The sequence below is a fragment of the Zingiber officinale genome, chromosome 11B, assembly GCF_018446385.1.
Source record: "Zingiber officinale cultivar Zhangliang chromosome 11B, Zo_v1.1, whole genome shotgun sequence".
Lineage (NCBI taxonomy): Eukaryota > Viridiplantae > Streptophyta > Magnoliopsida > Zingiberales > Zingiberaceae > Zingiber > Zingiber officinale.
Window position 1 is genome coordinate 60,575,581 of NC_056007.1, and position 6,000 is coordinate 60,581,580.

The window sequence follows — 6,000 nt, forward strand, 5'->3', positions numbered from 1 at the left end:
CTTCCTCCATAACGGATGAGCTTGTTTGCAGATCACTAGAACAGACTTCCATTTTTGGATGACTATAGGAAGTTAATTAAGAGCGCGTGATCTTCCCCAACGGAAGGGGCATAATCTTATTAATGGACTTAGTGTCAAGTAATGGTATACACTTAGACACATCTAATAGTATCCTCCCCATTGGAGTCACTGCTATTATTTGTATGACCAAATGATACCAACTATTAATTTTATTTGTCAAAAAGTTAGGTTGACAAGATAATAAAATTAATGGGTTAAAACCCTCCTTTTACAAATGTTGAATTTGTATACGTCCACACTAACGTGACATACAAAATTCACGGTGTTTTGAGGTGTTGGTTAATTTTAAATAATATTGTTTGAGGAATCAATATTATTCTAAATTTAGAGTTCTGACCAAAAGTTATTTGTGATTCTTAGGATGACTTTCAACCCACTGTCCATCATACTTCAACAGAATAGACTTACTGGACCTAATTACATAGATTGGAAAAGGAACCTGGACATTGTTCTTACTGCTGAAAGCTATAAATTTGTACTGACTGAGCCGTGCCCTGAAGCACCTACTCAAGAGGAGATTGAATATCGTAGGAAATGGGTAAGCAGATGAGATGGTGCGGTGTTACATTTTGGCTTCAATGTCAAATGTATTGCAACATCAACATCAAGATTTACCAACGACTATGATATTATGAACAATCTCAAGGAACTCTTTGGTCATCGGGATAGGGCTTCTAGGCAAGAAGCCATGAGAAAGATAATGACACCACCATGCAAGAGGGTACTCTTGTGAGGGATCATATCCTAAAGATGATGGCTTATATGACTGATCCTTGGAGGAGAAATTGATGGGAAACCCGGATCGATATGATCCTCCAAACGCTACCTAAGTTTTGAGCAGTTCTCCCGAACTATAATATGGATAAGAGGATTTATTCATTAGCGAAACTATTGAATGCAGCAGAAGGATTATTTCGTCACAATTCTCAAATTCACTACTTTGAAAATGGTTCTACTTCTAAACCGAGAGGAAAGAAGAAGAAGAAACAAGTCGGCTAAGAAAGAAAGTGAATAAAACTCAGAGTACAGGAAGTGAAGAAGCAGAAGGGCAAGTGCTTCATCTCCAAGCGGACTGGCCTCGTAGGAATCAGAACAACAAAGGTATATCTCATGCTCTAGTTGTTGAAACATGTTTAGCGGTGTTATCTACAAGCACCTGTGTGTAGATACGGAGCCATTGATCATGTTTGCAATTCCTTGCAGGGGTTGGGAGATTACCGTCTACATGGGCAATGCTACTAAGATGGCGCGTTGCAGTGGGAGACGTCTACTTATCTTTTAGTAGAAATAGAAATTTGGTTTTAAGAAATTGTCTTTATGTACCCAGTTTTAATTTCAGTTTCTAAACTGTTTTAGATGGATATTCAGTTTCTTTCAGTAACGATGTATTTATTAAAAGAAATAAAGTGATTATCTGTTCTGGTGCATTAGTTGGCAATTTGTATACTTTAAATCCAATTTCTTCCACAAGGCAAAACATGGAAATTTATAACTCATCTTCTAACTCTAATAAAAGAAAAGAACCTTCGGAAATGAACCAAGCATATCTTTGGCATCTAAGGCTTGGTCATATTAACTTAAGTAGGATTCAGAGGCTTATAGCTGATGGACTTTTGAGTTCGTTAGAGTTGGAAAATTTTCCAACTTGTGAATCTTGCTTGGAAGGTAAAATGACCAAGAGGCCGTTCAAGGCCAAGGGGTATAGAGCCAAAGAAGTGTTGGAATTGGTTCATTCTGATTTGTGTGGTCCTATGTCTGTCCAGGCAAGAGGAGGTTTTGAATATTTTGTCTCTTTTATAGATGATTATTCAAGATACGGATATATTTACCTAATGCGCCGCAAGTCCGAGTGCTTTGATAAGTTCAAAGAGTACAAGGCTGATGTGGAAAAACGACTAGGTAAAAGTATCAAGACACTACGATCTGATCGTGGTGGCGAATACCTCTTAGGAGAGTTTAGGAATTACTTATCAGAGGCCGGGATTCAATCCCAACTGTCCGCACCTGGTACACCCCAACAGAATGGTGTAGCAGAACGAAGGAATAGGACTCTTATGGAGATGGTTAGATCGATAATGAGTTATTCAGAATTACCAACTTCGTTTTGGGGATATGCTCTGGAAGCAATGGTACATTCTGAACTTAGTACCTTCTAAATCAGTTTCTTCTACTCCCAAATTGAGGAATGGGTGAAAGTCTAGTCTAAGACATATTCAGATTTGGGCCACATGTCTGAAACCAGATCTTGATAAGTTAGAATCTCATGAAGTTCGTGTGTTTGTAGGGTATCCCAAAGGAACGAAATATGGTTTATATTATAGTCCTAAAGACCGAAGGTTATTGTTAGCACCAATGCCCAATTTTTAGAAGAAGACTATATAATGGATCACAAGCCCAAGAAAAGTTGTTTTAGAAGAACTTAGAGAGGACACGTCTACTTGCCAACATTACAAGATGAAGTACCACAAGAGACGCAACACGTGTCACACATGATACACAACCACGAATGCCTCGTCGTAGTAGGAGGGTTGTAAGGCGACTGAAAGATTCATGTTTTGGGAGTCTTGGACTTGATCCCTGGAACATGAACCTGATCCACGAACATATGAATAAGCACTCCAAGATATAGATCAGACATCTTGGCAAAAGGCAATGAATTACGAAATAGAGTCTATGTACTCTAATAAGGTGTGGGAGCTTGTACCACACGATGGTGTAAAAGTCGTTAGATGCAAGTGGATCTACAAAGGACAAGAGACGGGAAGGTAGAAACTTTCAAAGCTAGGCTTGTTGCGAAGGGTACACTCGGAAAGAGGAATCGATTATGAGAAAATCGGTAGTCATGCTTAAGTCTATTCGGATACTCTTATCCATTGCAGCTCATATGGATTATGAGATTTGGCAAATGGATGTCAAGACAGCTTTCCTTAATGGAAGTCTTGAAGAGAACATCCATATGAAGCAACCAGAAGGGTTTATTGAAAAAGGCAAAGAGCATCTAGTGTGTAAGCTCAATCGGTCCATTTATGGACTGAAGCAAGCTTCAAGATCTTGGAACATCCGGTTTAATGAAGTAATCCAGTTATATGGATTTATTCAAAGTCCGGATGAGTCTTGTGTATATAAGAAGTGTAACGGAAACGTGGAGGTATTTCTTGTACTATACGTAGATGATATTTTGTTAATTGGCAACAATATCAAGGTATTATCAAACGTAAGGGTATGGTTGTCCAAACAATTTGATATGAAGGACTTAGGAGAGTGTGCACACATTCTTGGGATCAAAGTAATAAGGGATCGCAAGAAAAGAATGTTGTGTCTATCCCAAGCTTCATATATAGATACAATCCTTGCTCGTTTTAGCATGCAAGATTCCAAGAAAGCTTTCTTACCTTTTAGGCATGGAATAACTCTATCTAAAGAGATGTCTCCTAAGACATCAAAGGAGATAGAAGACATGAAAGCAGTTCCTTATGCCTCGGCTGTAGGAAGCCTTATGTATGCAATGCTATATACGAGACCAGATATTTGTTTTGCCGTGGGCATGATTAGCAGATATCAGAGTAACCCTGGACAAAGACATTGGACTGCGGTAAAATATATATTAAAGTACCTGAGAAGGACTAGAGATTATATGCTAGTTTACCAAGCAGACGATTTGCTCCCTGTGGGTTACACGGATTCAGATTTCCGATCAGATAGGGGCAATAGTAAGTCTACATCAGGCTATGTGTTTACTTTAGGAGGTGAAGCCATTTCATGGAGGAGTGTTAAGTAAAAATGTGTTTCAGACTCAACCATGGAAGCAGAGTATGTAGCAGCCTCTGAGGCAGCTAAAGAAGCAGTATGGCTCAGGAACTTTCTAATGGACTTAGATGTGATTCCTGATTTGCCCAAAATCATCACAATTTATTGTGATAATAGCGGTGCAGTTGCAAACTCGAAGGAACCACGAGCTCATAAGGCAAGTAAACATATAGAGCGCAAGTACCACCTAATACGAGATATCGTGAAGCGAGGAGAAGTTGTCATCGCCAAGATTGCATCAGCGGATAACCTGGCAGATCCTTTCACTAAGGCCCTTCCGGCGAAAGCTTTCGATCGGCATGTGGAGGGAATGGGAATCAGATGTATGGTAGAAGATATGGCAGCTTAGTCATAGTTAAAGATTGTTGGAGTGTATACTGAAAGCCTAAGCTTTTGTAAACATTTGTTTTGAATAAAGAATCACATTTGGTCAAATTATCTACATTTGTTTGTAGTTATTCAATTAATTTATATTGTAGATAACATAGCATGTGGTGTCACATGCAGAAGATGATGCTATCAGTACCTTATAAATTATAAACAGTAGCTCACGACCGAAATAGAAAGGAACAAATCATTATAAGGTCGTAGTGTAATTAGGTATCAGTTTATCTTGACTGTATAATTACACTAGTACACTTAGAGTGTATTGAGTAGGACCATTTGAGGTCGTTTCTTTTATATTGACTTTATAAAGGAACAAAGACCTCAGTTATTATGGAAGTGTGTGCTCTTAATCCTAATATAATAACAAGCACATATGTTTGATATTTATTTCTTTAATTTATCAATGGGTGAGATTTAGTTCGATGAATCAATAAGCCCGATAAATTGGGAAATGGTATCACTTATAATGTGTGTTGTTGATTATAGAAGGAAGCTGTGTCCTAGAGATACTAGGTTAATAATGTCCTCAAGAGGAGCTCATAAGGATTGTCATGTTAAACGGCCTGCGGGTGGACTTAGTCCGACATGATGATAAGGTTGAGTGGTACTACTCTTGGACTAAGATATTAATTAAATGAGTTGTCAGTAACTCACTTAATTAGTGGACATTCGATATCTTAAACACAGGGAGACTAACACACTCATAATAAGAAGGAGCCCAAAAATGTAATTTGGGATTGGTGCGGTAATTCAATAATAGTTCTCTAGTGGAATGAATTATTATTGGTAAAATTAAGTTGTGTGTTCGGGGCGAACACGGGATGCTTAATTTTATCGGGAGACCAAAACCAATTCCTCCTCTCGGTCCCTATCGTAGCCTCTTATTTATAGAGTACTATACCCACCTATACCCACCTTCTATACCCACCTAAAGGGGGTCGGCCAAGCTAGTTTGGGAACCAAGCTAGGGCCGGCCTAAGCATTGTTTAGGGTGGTCGGCCCTAGCTTGAACCCAAGCTAGAGGGGGCCAGCCACATTAAATTAAAAAAGAATTTTAATTTTAATTTTTTATTATGTGGAAGATATAATTTATTACAGAGAATTAAAATTAAATTATCTCTATTTAAAATATCTACAAAAGATTAAAAGAAAGAGATTAGATCTCTTTCCTTATTTGTAGATTGGAAAGATATTTTTTTTTCTCTTTAAAAATTATTCACATGTGGAAAATTAAAATTATAGAAATTTCTTTTTATCAACCATGAAGGGATTTTAAAAGGAAATTTTATTTTTTAAAATTTCCAAAGACAAATAAGGAAGTTTTAATTGTTGATTGAAACTCTCCTAATTTTTCAATTTGAGGTGGCCGGCCATGATTAGTTGATTAAAAAATTTTATTAAATTTTTATTAATTAATTATTGTCAAATAAAGTTAAAGAAATTTTATTATAAATAAATTTCCTTATTTGCTAAAGCCAAGGAATATAAAAGAAGGGGTAGGGGTGCCTTCATGGGTGACAACCTCTATTATTCTCCCTCTCCTATTCCTTGGTGTGGCCGGCCAACATCTTCTCCTTCTCTTCCTCTTTGTGGTGGCCGAAACATCCCTCTTGCTTGGAGTTCTTGTGGTGGCCGGATACTACTTGGAGAAGAAGAAGAAGAAGTAGAGAAAGCTTGCATCCCTTGGAGCTTGGTTGGTGTTTTTCTTCTTCCTTGGTGAAGCTC